The sequence below is a fragment of the Columba livia genome, chromosome Z, assembly GCF_036013475.1.
Source record: "Columba livia isolate bColLiv1 breed racing homer chromosome Z, bColLiv1.pat.W.v2, whole genome shotgun sequence".
In the NCBI taxonomy this organism is placed as follows: Eukaryota; Metazoa; Chordata; class Aves; order Columbiformes; family Columbidae; genus Columba; species Columba livia.
Genome location: NC_088642.1, coordinates 23749856 through 23766272, shown reverse-complemented (window position 1 = coordinate 23766272; position 16417 = coordinate 23749856). Strand labels below are relative to the sequence as shown.

General features: G+C 43.6%; 1 long non-coding RNA gene across 1 annotated transcript; it reads right to left on the bottom strand.

The window, feature by feature from the left end:
- Positions 1-12036: 12036 nt before the first annotated feature.
- LOC110355932 (uncharacterized) lies at positions 12037-16409 on the bottom strand. Its single transcript, XR_002408951.2, has 3 exons — positions 16027-16409; positions 13893-14152; positions 12037-12271 (listed from the first exon to the last, which is right to left on the bottom strand). It is a non-coding gene; the product is annotated as an uncharacterized LOC110355932 (long non-coding RNA).
- Between the last annotated feature and the right edge of the window lie 8 nt (positions 16410-16417).

Here is a 16417-nt window from a genome sequence, read left to right as displayed (position 1 = left end):
CCTCGTGGGGACAGGGCTGTCAACAGAAGGTCAAAACTGCGTTCAGGCATTAGTACATGGCTCTTCCAGAATTTGACCCCGCTGAATTTCTCCTGGGGCTCAACATGCCCTTTTTTAGAGCACAGCCTACCATTAATCTCCCTTTCAGGCTTCCCACTAATTGTCAACCCTGCAATCTCCTGGCACTTGGCCAATTGGCTAGGTTTTCTCTCTCTTTTAAGATGAGCTATTTCAGTATTCCTGGTATTAGCAGAATGTATACCGTCTATTTATGGCCTGTGTGCCTTCCTGTAATCTAAACCAGTAAAATCTACTCTGAAATCATACAAAAGGGCACTAACTGTAAAAGCAAATAATTTTAAGAGAGAAAGGAGCAACAAGGAAATAAGAAGTAATCCAAGTATTACAATGAAGAACAATTATTTCAATTTTTCTTTCTCCAGCCTGGCTAGCTCTCAAACTAAAAAAACCTCAGGAAAATTAATCTACCCAAATTATTACTTTAAAAATCAAAACAAATGAGCAAAAAACAGAACACTATGAAAAGCACCACAAGACAGAGTGAGTAGATATATCAGTCCTTTAAGAACCAGGCCAGCCCAAGGCTGCTCTTGTTTGACCTTGTTTTTCAAATATTTCCAGGTACTGACTATCTGATCCTATTCTAAGAAGCTCTAAATACCCTCAGGCTTCAGCTGCAGGCACAGTTTAAACCCTGCATCCCAGCTCTTAGGAAATTTAGAATGAAAGCAAAAAGGATGAAATAAAAAAAAAAAAAAAAATCACTGAATATACCAACTTTAGTTCCCAAAATCCCATTTTGGCAGGTGTATAAAAGTGATATGGTCTTAAGAAGCTTTGAATGGAGCACGTGGAAACACAGAAGCAGCTAGACCAGGGCTCTAAGCACCACATTTCCCAAATTTGTTTCTTTTATTAAGCCCTTCTTTTGGAGAGGCAAAAAAACATCCAGCTTTGTGTGCTTATACTGCTGCAGCTCCTAGTCAGTGCCTATGAATAAAGTCACCACTCAAATCCTCAGAATAGCGGTTTTTTTCAATCCAGATGGTGCCACTGGATATTGCAACACATTCACTAGAGTTCGCTTGTCAGCCCCTCTGCTGCCTCGCCCCAGAAGAGCAGGATTTTGGAGGTATTTCCCTGTGTTATAGGATTAGCTTGATTTGTTGACTTCCCCTGAAGAACAGCTTGTCTCCTGCTTAGTACATCATATGCACCTCGAGACAACTGTAGAAGCAAACTGAAGGTAAAGTTGCAGGGATTTTTTAAAGTAATCCATAAGAAAAATATTGAACTTTTTTTTTTTTTTTTAAAAAAATAGCATTGTTCAGTTCAGTTATTGCAAGAAAATACCAGCAACCCAGTATATTTCTGTGTTTGGAAGACCTATACTGTGTTTGGAAGACCCGTACCACAGACCAAACATGGCACAAAGGTCTCCTGTGCAGCCACAAACCGTGTTCACTGACACAGGGAAAGCAGTAGCTCCACTTCTGTACTTTTTCTCAAGTAATATTGGTTCAGTGCATGGCTGTTGTGGCCAAAGGAAGTCAACGCTTGTTCAAAGTTTGCCCTGAGCACATTTTTTTTACTTAAATGAGAAGCACTCTCAGTGTTATTTCTGTGAATGCCAGAAAACATACTGACTATATAAAATACACATCCCAGAGCCTTGCATGAGTTGCTGAAAAAAAGGTTCAAACCACAGAGTATAGCACAGTTACAGGCTGAATGCAGACTGTATGTTCCCAGCTCAGGTAGGAGGAAATAAGAGCAATGCAAACAACTCGCTCTCTCTGCCCAGGCACACATGCCACCCATTTCAGTACATCCCAGAATTACTACTGTTAGCTAGCATAGCATCCAGTTTGCCAATTATTGTTTGATGAAAACCAGACATGATCAACATAATTCTTATCCCTATAAATATCCTTGCCTAAGACACAGCATTGTTTTTCTGCACACGGAATATTAACACATGCAGAAGCCCTGGCAAAGGCAACATAAACTAACACTGTACTTACTTTTATAACCATGTAAGTACAACCCCACGAGTGTTGTACCAGATGGAAATCAGAGTTGTTTAGGACAGTGAAATGGGAGTCAGGCCCTGTACAGCAGACTATGCAGAAGCTGTATTTATTTTTTTCAGTTAAATGAAAGCCTGTTTGCTTAATACAAGACACATGCCATGATATCATCAGATAATGACTGTAACATGCACTGCAGTGCATTACAGCTCTCATTCCTTCCATCATCTCAGTCAGCACACTGTAGGTTGTGACAAGGCTCAACGGTACCAACATCTAGGTGACGCCACATTGCGTCCATATGGCTCTCACTGTAACAGCAGATGTTCTGGCAGTCTGACACAGCACCTGGAAGTCAGTCACCTTCACCTCCTGCACGAACCTCCCCGTCCTGTCACACAATAACGTGTGGATACAGGGTAATGCCAGTCACTTGTGCCAGCCCATCAGCTAGAGCCAAGTCAAAGCACTCTGCTGTCCTCTCTGCGCATCTTAGACAGACCACAGATGTAAGACTACCTTCAAGTTGACAAAGTGAAAGAGAAGGCTAACAAAACAGTAACGTTAAAGATTATGGACACTATTGTTTTTCCTGCTGCAAATCACTTGATGAAAGAGAATGCCCTCAGTGGCTTCCGTGCAGAACTTCACTTGTTGGCCACAGCACCTAGAGGAGAAGGAGGTGGTAACAAACAGTTGTATTGTACTGACTCTATCACCACCTGTCAACACCTATTCTATGTGCTGATGCCAAACAAAAACAATCAGAAATCCTGGTGTAAAAAGGAAAAAAAAATGCCAACAAAAACCCCCACACCTTGGAACACAGTAACTCTAGCCCACAACTTATTCTACAATTGTAACTGAGGGCAGAAGACAATGGACTTTGCAACCTGTTTAGAAGTGTAAGGAGCACCAGTCCTGCACACTGAAGCAGAATACAGGTGGGTGATTGATCAGGAGCCCCCCTCCACCAGTTGATCAGAAAAACTGAAATCTTCATCTTTTGGGTTGATCCCACATTCATTCCAGGATGGACCCCTAAAGACAAAGGTGGATATTTCCCTGACAGAATCTGACTCCAGGATCTTACCCCACCAGCCCACTCCCAGAGCTGCTGATGAGAGACGGTGTGGGGGGCATGGAGCACACCGCTCAGCACAGGTCATCATGGCAGAAGATCACAGATCCAAGCAAGCTCCTACATTCATTTAGTCCGACTTCCTTCCACCAAGAACAGGGAGAATAGAGGGAAACCCCAGAGGTGTGCCCTAATCCTTGATCCACCCCTAAAAGATCTCACCGTGATCAGTGACAGGTAGTCACTGGCTGTGTCCAGGGCTTGCTACAGCTTGGCCCACAGACAGCCACCTGGCAGGTAGACAGCAGGCTGGGCTGTCATAGCAACACTCATCTGCCAGGCCACACCTGTACCAGCGTTGGCATGGCAGCAGCAGCCCAGGGCAGTCCTGCAGGCTCACGAACAGGCAGAGCGTGCCGTGCTGGCACCAGGGTGCAGCACAGACTCACCTGTCCACCTCTGCAGGTGTCGTCTGCTGATGGGCTGGAACGAGCTCTTGGATGAGAGCATCAAGGAGGACAGGCTGCAGAGAGCCCTCAGCGCCGAGATGTAACCCTTCTCTCCCAGCCGAGCTGACGCCAACATGGGTTGGGTGCAGCCCAGCTAGTGGAGCCTGACATCAAACCCACAGCATGCAGACTGCACAGGGTATATTGAAAAGAAAATAAATGCACAGGAATCAACATAACAGAAGCTATACTAAGCTAATGCATTGAGACCTGAGAAGTAGAAACCAAAATGTGTGTGGGGGGAAAAATCCCTTTCATCCTTTTGCAGCATTGCATGATAAAAACAGCTAAAGAGCTAATTAATTAGTCTCTGAATTGTGCAGAAACTTGTATTGAAAGCAAAGACAAAAAAATGAATTTATTAGTAGAACCTATTGATTTTCCAGGTCTTTGAAGTACACGGGAAGGATTAATTTGAAGTCTGGCAGCGTTTTGAAATAAAATTTACCCTCTGAAAACTTTAACCTGGCCAGTCTCTTTTATTTCCTTCCCTGAGGTACAATGCAAATTGGTCAATTTGCCACGGAATTATTCTTCCAAGGTAAAACCAGCTTCCATTAAACATGCATTCTGAGGCAACAGACATGCAACAAAGTCTTTATTAGCCTTTTAAATAAGAAGACAAAATTTACATATAATCCAATTACTCCACTGAAAATGAATTTGATGCATAGGCTTTCAGTGAAAATAAAATTAATTCTGGAAAAAGCAAGCTATAGTACAAGAAGCAAGAAGTAGCAACACTTTGAGTCCCACTGAAATAACCGAGGAAATTAGTCTTATTTCAATAAAATGACTGTATATTTAGGCAGATATGCATTGCTAAGCAGATGGCCTGCAATAAAATCACCCTGCCGTTATTTGCAGGAAAGAGAAACCTAAAATGTGTTTCCATACCAAAGAAAACAGACAATGTTTGGGTTTATATTGTCTATTGCAGTTTTCTTTCACTGTTCCCCACTTACTTACCACATGGGCCCTAGCAAATTACAGATAACTCTGGTTACCTCTTACAAGGTAATAAAGTTTAGCTGCATCAATATATATGCACTCCTCAAAAGTACTGAGTAGTAAAAGTCGAAGTATTCATAAGGTAAATTTTAAATGGTTCTGGGCAGAAGATAGGCAGCTGCTATTATTTTCCAGGGAGGTATTTGGAAAGACGTAATTCCTGCACTGCACTCTGAAATGTACTTCATACTGCCTGGCGCTTCCAGTTTTTTAGACTACATCTGAGATACCCGAGCTTCATCCTGAATCGGAGCTAACAAGCCACTGCATTACAGTAATTATATTATTGAGCCTGACTAAAATAAGGCATAGATGTAGGTATACAACACCCATGAAAAAAGGGCAGAAGCCATGGAGAAACAGAGCAATGTCATAAACACCGCTTCATTTTACAAATGCTGAAGAACCATCTCCTGAAAGTGTCATGGCAACTGCTCTGGCCTTGCCAATTTTAAATGTCCCAAAGTGACTCCAGTATTGAGAACTTTCAGAACATATAAAGAAAAAAATCTAGACAGAAAGACACATCTTTGTACTTTTTATCTAATGGACAATTGGATTGGAAATCTCTAGAACCCATCAAGATATAACACTGAAATGGAAAACAGTCCCAGCCATATTTCTCTAGCAATATATGGGCATGTCGCCTTCTCAGACCGACGTGATCCTCTCACCATGCAGACCACCCGCTCCTCACACCAGCTCCTGCCTCTGAAACCGTGTTTGGACACCACGTACCATGAAACGTCTTCACATGGCAGTGCCCTGCTGCCCACTCCACTGTCTGCACAGCCTCCCCGGCCCTGGCGGGCACAGAGCCACGCAGAGGAATAAGCACAAGCTCGCCAGAATTGCTGAAGCTTCAGCTAACCTCTGGAAACCACTTAACACGCAGTTAAGTCTTTGAGACTCAGCAAGAAGCTTAGCAGGAAGTGATCTGATCTCATTTGACATCCTATGGGTCATAAGTTACTAAACTTTGAAAATCAAATAAATGTTGCCCATTAAAGACTCCCCTTCCAGTGGAGTGAGAATAAAATGACATTACAATGAGTGTTTTTGAAACTGGGATCTAGAGAAACGGTCTAATGGCAGCAAGCATCATTCAAAACAGCCTACTGCAAATAGAACTGTTCTCTGAGCTTCAGCTGCTGTGGCACACATTAAACACAGCATCTTTTGAGCAGCTTCATAACCCTTCTGTACTATTAGCAGAATGATTCACACATATGAAAATTATGGGAGCAGATGTAAAACTCGCCTGCAAATACAAACAGAATCAGAGTCCAAATCAGCTTTAAAGTTCAGGAGACCTTGGCAGACAGCACCTGCTCACAGCACTGAAATCCACTGCATACACCATGTTGTGTTTACTGTTGGGGGCATTAGCAGAGACCAAAACCACAAGTGAACTCCCAGTGCTAAAGCTGCCAAATCTAGGGAGCCTTCGCAAAGCACTTCCAAAAGACAAAATTTCTGTGGAACTGTATTGCAACTAATCGTCCTCTCAGTATCTACCAGCTGAAGCTCAGGTCCCTGGTGGAAAAAGGCTCTGAAATGAACAAGGAGTTGATTCTCATTTATGTGCTGTAGCAGTCAGAAACCAGGCTCTTCTGTAGCACCATTGTGTAGACTACCAGTCACAACATCAAGATAATTGCCAAGACTGCAAAACTTCAAAGCCCAGTCACATTCACTTAAACGCATTCTCCAAAACAAGCTCTGACTCTAAACTTTTGTCAGCATTTCTCCTCACATTTGCAGATAATCACACTTGTCTCAAGGTGACCTGAACTATAACATCAAATCAGAAGAAAGCCTTTTTAATTGTGTGGGCTCATGTCAGAGAAACCCATGCTTCTTCAGTGGAACCAGTGAAACAAAGGCAGGGTCAGACACAAGTGTGTGATCTGAAGGGTTTTGCTCAAGGTTTTTTCCCTGTACTACAGCCCTGAATTCAACATTTCCATTTCACATCCTTCTGATCCCAAATTCGACTAAATCTTACAATATACCTGCCACACAGACACATGTGTAGGCAGATAGGCACCACAGACTCACACAACGTGCAACATCCAAGGAAAACCACTAGTTGCCAGAGAACTGGGAGTTGCTGGAGTTCCTTTTCCCATGTTGGCTCTGACCACCACTGAAGCACCCGCTGCGCTTACCTCTGGCTTTTGACTTCTGACAGATCGTCAGTGCTTGTTCCTTACTTGCCTGAACACAGCAAAGCACGGACTGGATGGAGGTCAATGGAAGCAGCTTCTCCCGTTTTCTCCCAGATGTTGTAGAGCCAACAGCTGCAGCGCTTTCCAATTAAATATTGCTGTCACTGTGGGCAGCCCAGCTCAACACCACATATCCACAATCATTTAATGTACTCACCCAGCCGTGCAAATGCTTTTATCACTAAGAAGTTCTCAGATCAGACTGAACAGAGGAAAAATAAGCAAGAAGAAAACAAGGAAACTCATAAGACAAGCTTTTCCCTGAAGGAAACAATTTCTGAAACACCACATCTGTTAAGGATGCTGCATTCTTCACAAAATCACAGAATCACAGAACGTTAGGGATTGGAAGGGACCTTGAAAGATCATCTAGTCCAATCCCCCCCACTGGAGCAGGAGCACCCAGGTGAAGTTACACAGGAACATGTCCAGGCGGGTTTTGAATGTCTCCAGAGAAGGAGACCCCACAACCTCCCTGGGCAGCCTGTTCCAGTGTTCTGTCACCCTCACTGAGAAGAAGTTTCTTTTCAAATTTAAGTGGAACCTTTTGTGTTCTAGTTTGAACCCATTGTCCCTTGTCTTATCATTGGCTGTCACTGAGAAGAGCCTGGCTCTATCCTCATGACACTCACCCTTTATATATTTGTAAACATTAATGAGGTCACCCCTCAGTCTCCTCTTCTCCAAGTTCCTCTTCTCTTCTTCTGAGTTAGTGATGCGTTGGCTCTTCTTTTAAGTTTCATTAATACCAATATCTTTTCCCTATGAATAGCATAAAAGTCAATTTCCCAAGACAGTTGATTTTTTTTTTTGTAAACGTCCTGTATTGCCTCATACCTCAGTTAAGTGGAGGTGACAAGGACAGTTCAGTTTCTTTAAAGAACCTAAAGTTATTCCACATCTGGACTAGAACAACTTCCATGTTTTTTTAAACAAAACAAATAAACCCAACAGAACCTAGGTCCAAAGAGCTGCCAGGAAGCAGCCTCGTGACTGGAGCACCTACTCAGACTTTGGTGGTGTATTTGAGTCCCTGTGCTAAACCTTGAAAAAGGGTTTCAGACACAGTCTTTCACCATGCAGAAGAATGCTGTCATGGCTCAACTGTCTTCCAGACATGCCTTGAAAACCGTAAGTGCCACTAAAGCAAGTTTCTAGAGGGGTGGAGGGAGGACAACCCACTGACTGTGATGTAGACCCATATAGGAATTTATATAACACATGAAAATTTATGTAGCAGTCTATCACCCCCTAATGTGAAGAAAAAGAATAGTTTCTTAGCATCAGGCTTATGGGAATAGCTTTTTGCAAGATACCCAAATGAAGTTGTGTGGTGTTTAGCAAGAATTAAGCCTCAGTTCCAATATGTTTGTTCTAACTATGGAGTACAGAAGTTTGGGCAACTCTAAACTATATTCCCATATATATTGGGTATATTTTGCTTGATGACTACATTTTCACATGAACTGTATGGCTAGCTTCTAGGCATCTCTTAACTTCAAGCTTTCATTTTCCTGCCAAACACATCCTCCGGAGGTCATCAAATCCTGTGTCACCAGAAACCAAGGACAGCAAAGAGGATGATATAATCTGCATCTGGGAAAAAGGCCAAATGCAGCTCTTACTGATGCTCCAGGACTTTGATTCTGAAGGGAAACATGCTTTTTTTTTCTCCTACTTAGCAAGATATCAGCTGTTTCAAGTGACATTAACCAGCCAAAAAGGGTCTGGGACAGAAAAAAGCACGAGGGATGATGAAAAAGCAATCACACAGACAAAAAACCCCAAGGAAGAATAAGCAAGAAGGCTTTGAAATAAAAGACAAAAAAATTCCATTACTGATGCAAGAAGTTGTCAATGTTAATTACGATTGAACTGTTGTCAAGAGAAATCTCCTCTGCTAAATGGACCTGATTACGGTCCAAATTAAGATAAAAATCAGCCACTGATGTGCTGCAGAAGAGCTGACAGTTTGCATCAATGCTACTTTTAAAATGCTTTCCTTTGAAGCTTTATAAAAAATCTGATCCTGCTAGAATCTGAGCATTTTTCAGGATTTTGTGAATGTCCCAGCCTCAGGGGAGCCCTCCACACACACCCCCAGCCTCCACACGACACCTGCAGAAATGCAGTTCCACTGATAAATAAGTGATAAGTAAGTGGTAACTCCTTAAGGACAGGACACAGCTGCCCCCTGCCCGTGCTTCAGTGGCACAGATGAGGGAAGCTGACACTGAGTTTGATTCCTCCCAAGCAAGGGCACAGTACACAGAGCCACCAAGGGCTGCAGCACCCGTGTTCAGCGTGAAGGTGCCACTGAGCGATGCACGCAACCTATGGACGATGAGACAAGGGGCACGCTGTTGGTAAACGCCTTACAGCTTTTGCAGGCAGCGCTTCACTTGCGTGGAAAGCGTAATGGTCGGAGTGGCTGACCATTCCTGGAAAACTCACATCCCTGTGCCGCTGCAGCGTGCTCCTTGGTGGCTCAAACAGCATTGTGCACCGCTAAGAGCTGGTACTAATGCTGGAGAGATTTACTGCCTGGCTCGTCTTGAGGCCGTGCTTGTCAAGTGGGGACAGAGCTGCACGGAGAGACCTGAACAAGAAGCAAGCCTGGACAGATGCCGTTCACTCTGAAGCTTTAGCTCTTTATCCAGGTAACATGCACATATTATTACCGTCTGCAATCTTGTACTTTATGGTCTTGAAAATGATGGTCTTTATGAAGGTGACACCAATGAGAAGCTACTAAAATTTAAAATATGAAACAGCAGTGGACATTGTGCTCACAAATCAGCATTTATAGCTTCCAGACCAGTAGAACCTTCAAAATACTGTTTTCACTTTTGATCCCAAAGCTATTATCTAGTAAGACGCATTACAAATTTACATGTCCAATCTACAGGCAAAGGATTAAAACAAACATTTGAGAAGTGTTTTCTCCTTCCATCCCATTCTTTGAAAGAAAAACTTGAGATATTGTAAATCTAGAAACTAGAACTTAAGAAAAAGCATTTCACAATCTCATTGCTTCCCATCCACCACTTCCCTCCAAAACTTAAGCTGGGGTAGGGGCAATCACTTAAAGCAGCACATCTCAGGCAATTTCCAAATGTCAAATACAAATTATATAGATGAAAAACATATAGGCAAACACAAGTTTGTAAAGAACACTGACACCTTGAAAATACAAGTAACTACATTATCAATGAGCACTGTGCTTCAAGAGAAACACCACTTTAACTGGGTGATAGTTGCCTAAAGAATTTATATTTCCAAATATGTTACAAGAAAGAAAACCTGTAATTATAAATTCAGCCTCCAGGCTGTGACATTTTGCAGCCTACCAACATGCAAAAGGAAACACAATACTAACATGGAAGCAATAACTTCACATGTTTTAACTTATAAAACAGTAAAATCATAGAATCATAGAATGATTGGGATTGGAAGGGACCTTGAAAGATCATCTAATTCAATCCCCCTGCTGTAGCAGGAACACCTAGATGAGGTTACACAGGAAGGTGTCCAGGCGGGTTTTGAATGTCTCCAGAGTGGGAGACTCCACAACCTCCCTGGGCAGCCTGTTCCAGTGTCTGTCACCCTCACTGAGAAGTTTCTTCTCAAATTTAAGTGGAACCTCTTATGTTCCAGTTTAAACCCATTACCCCTTGTCCTACCATTGTTTGTCACGGAGAAGAGCCTGGCTCCATCCTTGTGACACTCACCCTTTGTATATTTATAAACATTAATAAGGTCACCCCTCAGTCTCCTCCAAACTAAAGAGACCCAGCTCCCTCAGCCTTTCCTCACAAGGGAGGTGCTCCACTCCCTTCATCATCTTGGTTGCCCTACGCTGCACCCTCTCCAACAGTTCCCTGTCCTTCTGGAACTGAGGGGCCCAGAACTGGACACAATATTCCAGGTGTGGTCTCACCAGGGCAGAATAGAGAGGAAGGAGAACCTCTCTGGACCTACTAACCAACTCCCTTCTAATACACCCCAGGATGCCATTGGCCCTCTTGGCCACAAGGGCGCAGTGCTGGCTCATGGTCATCCTGTTGTCCACCAGGACCCCCAGGTCCCTTTCCCCTACACTGCTCTCTAATGGATCATTCCCCAACTTATACTGGAACCTGGGGTTGTTCCTACCCAGATGCAAGACTCTACACTTGCCCTTGTTATATTTCATTAAATTTTTCCCCGCCCAACTCTCCAGCCTGTCCAGGTCTCACTGGATGGCAGCACAGCCTTCTGGCGTGTCAGCCACTCCTCCCAGCTTGGTGTCATCAGCAAATGTGTCATCAGCAAAATGATGATACTATAGAGCTAAATCCTATCTTGGAGTTGAATACTGGTACTTGGAGAGCAAACACAGGCCTGGCTGCTACATGTGGTATCCTGTGGCCTCATGGAGCTACCGGAGTGACAGGTCTAAGGGACATCAGAGACTGACCCTCAGCTGAGCTCATTCATGCCCAGGGCCACAGCTGTAAAACTGAGAGACGATTCCACCGTATGGTGCAGGAGCCTTGGGAGCAAAATGATGGACAATATCTTGGCAAAAAAAAAACCACTTAGAATTTTGGCATGATGAAGGAATAAACTACAAGGACAAAAAAAATCAGCAGCAAGAGCAAGTTACAGATGCAAACCTGACACCAACAGCTGATAGCAGAAGGTTTTTTGCACTCTACACATCTAAATCAAATACTTCATGAAGAATGTTTTCTTATGCTTAAGGTCAACGAAATAAAAAAAATAATAAAATAATTTACATTTAATAATGAATTCATTTATAATGAATTAATAAAATCGACCTGGGTATGAGATCAGTGACACTTGTATGCTTTGTGGGAGAAGCAAACACAGGGTGGGCAAACACAGAGGAACGAACTGTCTACAGAGGCAGCATCGGGAGCTGTGGGGAGAGGAGCCCAAGGCCACCAGGACACACTGCAGAATGACACCCTAGGCAAGGTGGTGCAGCAGAGAAGAGAGGGGACTTGTGGGGTTTATCACCAGGCTGGGGCCGCAAACATATAAACTGTTTCTTAATGTTCATTCCCGCTCCTCTTGTTTCGCCACATTTGGAAAAGTACGACTTCTCTGTTAAATGCACATGAAAATGGGATTTAAACATTGACTGCTTATTTTAAATGTTACATTTATTGATGCTGGTAAGTGGTCAGCTCTCCTTTGGTGCAATTATGCCATGCTTGGCCAGAGAAGTGGAACTTTACTTAAGAGCAGAGCCCCAAACTCAATTCTACAATGTAACTTTTGTGCATTCTGAACACTGGACCAGACTTGGGCATGAGCTGACGGAGACTCTTCAACCTGACTCCTGCAACACCAAGTTCCTAAATGAGGATTGTGTAGAACCTGTAACCAATAAGAAAAAACAACTTACACAACTCTGTCGTGGACAAAAATGAGAAGCACTGGTGGACTCTCCCTCTGTAATTATTAGTGCAGCTTCATGCTGTCTCTCTTAGCCCAGAATTAACTCATGGTGGCCCAGCAGGGCAGAGAAGACAACTGCCAGCACAATCATCTCTTGCAGGACTCGGAAAAGCTGGTTCTTTCAACTGTACTGTACAGTGTGCAGCATTATACATGGGCCTACTGTGGAGGAGAGGGCTGTCATGTTACACAAACACAGCATCTCACAGAGGCCACCTTGCGCACACAAACTGGCCCTGGTTACCCTGACTTCATTAAAGCTTTCACAAACACCCAAGTTCAGGAGTACATCTCAGCAAACTATAGGAAAAACTATGGAACTAATAACATAGTAACTGCAAAACAATAAAAGTGAGATCAATAACTGAGAATCAGTTCAAACCAGGAGTAGTTCTCCTGAATTGTTCAGAGCCAGATGAGTTTTCAAGCATGATTCCATCGCCTTGCAGGAAACAATTATGTCGTCTAACTTCCTTCCAGGCTAAATACTTTCTCATTTTGCAAAAAAAGCTCCAAAAGTCATGATAGTATCAGCACTCATTGTTGCACACTGTAATAATAATAATATCTTAATAATGGCCTAAAGAATCCTTAAACTTTTGATACAATCTCTAAAACAAATGACATAGTAATTTAGACTGAGAACAATTACTTATCATAAATACCCCAAAAATGTTGGGCTTGGGACACTGGGCCAAGTCATACGCTGCTATTACAGCAACAAATTGCTCCATGGTTTAACAGTGTGTCTTTCCCAGAAGGCTGGAGGTGCATTAGTTCGACTGTGGGTGCTATTTTAGGAGAAGGAAATGGAGAACACTTAAAACAGCTGTTACCTAGCAGCTCTATATTGATCATTTGGAAATGGGATTAAACTGCATGGATCAACATGCTGCTGTACAGCTGCATGGATTCATGGTTGTCATGACAACCAGCAGAAAATGCATCCCACTAATCCTCCCTGAGCAGATCTGTCCCCATGCAGCATTAACGAGATTTATCACTAGCACAGACATACTTACAGTAATTTCATTGCAGACATCTAGACTGGTATAATCACTAACTCTCTCTGCAGTTTAAAATACAAACTCACAATCAGAAGGAAAGAGGACCGGTTTATGCATGAATGCTTGAAGCAACGAGACATCCTTAGATGTTACCTGAAATGCACAATTTCTTAGAAAATACTAGTGTTTTCCAATTGATTTTCGAGGGTACTGAGTGTGCAATAATGTATTTATTTGATAAACACAATAAAGTGACTAATACCTTAAGCTTCCTACATTAGGCAGAGTCCTGTCATATTTCAAGCAAGAGACACACTGATTTCTATTTCGGAGTTATCCTTCTAAATAACTTGTTTTCCTTGCTATGAGGAGGAATCTTTGCTTTTATGCTTCAGGAAAGAAAGTCAGGAAGCTGGACAGTCTCTTCGGTTCCACTACTGCCCACTTGCAGAGTTATTTACTCTGTGTAACCATAATAAAGTACAGAAAAATATATATATTTTTTTTGAAAAAGGAAAATAAAAGCCATTTACCTACTTTACAGGAACAGTTAGAGGCTGAGCTAATTAATATTCGCCAAGTGTCCTAAAAGATAGCTGTCTATGCATGAAGAACTGGTTACTTCCAAACACAGAGGAGTCATGCTGGAGATTTTCTCAGTGTTAGCCCAGAGTTTCAAAGGCTGAAGTTCATCCCCTGCCTCACAATAAAGATCAGGAAGAGGAGCAAAACACTCCCGGCTTCTAGGGCTCCAGAATAACGCTGGCCATGAAAAAGTTGTGTGGTGTTCCAGCTGCAAGGAATTAATCCCATCATTTGTCAGTGTGGTTCAAATGCATGTGCTTTCATTTGTTATGTTCCCCACTCCTGTAAACCTTAACCTCAAAAAAACAAAACCAAAAACAAAAAACCACCCAAATCCCCCTGCAAAAAGCACTTTTTGAATATGTATCTTACCACCACCTGTGTCACTTGTGGTTCCTGGCAGTGAAGCACTGCAGCTGCCACGGTGCCGCATCTGCTTGGGTCAGTGCCCTGTGTCCCGTGGAGTGGGGACTTGCAGCACCTCCACCCCAGAGCGCACATCACCTCCCCACTCGCAAACTCCAGAAGATTCTCCCGTGAAGCTCAGTGTATGAGCACCCAAAGAAAAATCGTTTTTAGCGAAGGGCTAATTGATCGATTTATTGTAATGTAATGCCATAGGAGCAACCACTTCTTTTCCAGTGTAATTTAATTGCCTTCAAAACGGAATCACTAGACCAGAATGTATTATAATAAATTATTTATATTTGCAACAGTGTAGGCCCTGTGTTATTTTATGAAATCATTTTGAGTACTTCCATATGACAAAGCTAATGACCCTATGACTGGACAATATTTTTTAAAATACCCCAGAAGCTGCAATTTTTAAAATAACACTTTGAAAAGATCCCAAACAAGGAACTGTTAGAACAGTAAAAATGGCATATACGGGTATCCCAGTTTCTAACTCCCAAACAGACCAGCTGTCTAGAACTAACTGAAGTCCTTAGGTCCTTGCACCTATTTGTGGGATAACACACTATTTAGAAAAGAACTATCAGTTGAATTAAAGGCACTAGAAGATGGATGATAATTTTTAAGAGGTCAGGAAAAATAAGCAACTGTTTGCTCACTACAGCCATGCGGTTGCTCAGCCCCTGGAACTGCTTAAGGTCTGAGAAAATATTTAAATTAAATTACCCGGTGGAGGAAGAAAAAAAACAAACACACAACACCAACAACTTAGATGTGTAATTTAGGACCCTTTTTGATAGAATGACGCTTTTTAAATCCTGTTTTTTATACACACATGCACAAACACACTTCTCTCCCTGAAAATGAGTGCTGGTTTTCAGTTTTCCTCCTGAACCGCGGACAGGGATGGTCTAAACATGCTGTAACTTGTGTGCACCCATGATGTCAACATACCTGTTTGGTGTGGATCGACTGAAACAACAGTCCTCACCCTTAAAGGGGAGAGTCCCGAAACCAAACATTTCTTGTGACAACTGCTGTTACAGTAACTGTGCCAGCCACACTATGTGAACAGTTTACACTAGATAAGGAATAATATCACAATGTCCTGCCTCCTTCTATGGGAATTAGTTGTATATTTTGTACATATAACATGGGATAACTGAAAATATTTTGGCTTCAGATTCCAATTAGACCCAGCATAGGAAAAAGGCCTCAGTTAAAATACAAGCGTCCCTCAAATAATCTGCATTTGAATAACGATTAAAATCCACCCACGCTGCGTGGGCCAAGTCACAATCAGAAAAATGTGGGATGTTATGCCAGTGACTTTACCAAGAAAAATAATTCCTTTTAGCCAGTGTACTTCCTCTAGGCAGAATAACATAGATTACAACAGCGGCGGCCAAGCGCTCGGGTCAGCGCAGGTGTGAGGCGGCACAGGCAGAGGCTCGGAGGAAGGCCGGCTCACGGGCGGGACTTACCCGCAGCCCCGGCAGGCACAGGGGCGCAGGCTGAGCCTCTGGCCAAGGCTGCCGGACCCGGCTGCGCCGCAAGAACAGGTACCTGAGAGCTGGCTCCCTCCCGCTGCCTCCGCAGGGCCTCGCCGCCCCTTCCCACCGCCCGGCAAACCAGCCCCGGGCCGCGGCCCTCAGCACCGACACCCACCATTTCCTCCTGCCAGGCTGCCCGCCATTTGCCCCCTTCCCCTTCCTTCCCCGGATGGGCTTTCCTGCCCCAGCGCGCCCCTCGGCCTGCCTCGGCGACCCAGCTGAGGGGGCAGGGAGCCGCGGCCGAGGGGGCTGGGAGCCGGGGATTTGCCGGTGAGCAGCAGACAGCTCCGTGGGGCCGCGCTCCCAGCCTGTCCGGCGGGCAGACCCCTGCAGCCCACCTGCACCCCCAGGTGCTCTTATCCCCACGTCTGAGACCCGCACCCGCATTCCAAGCTTCGGGTCTTTTAACGGTACGAATTACTGCCCTAAAAGGCTGCCAGCCCTCGTTTAAAGACAAGCCCCAGCAGAGATGGTTACGGACGCCAAGGCTCCTGTTAGAAGAAAAT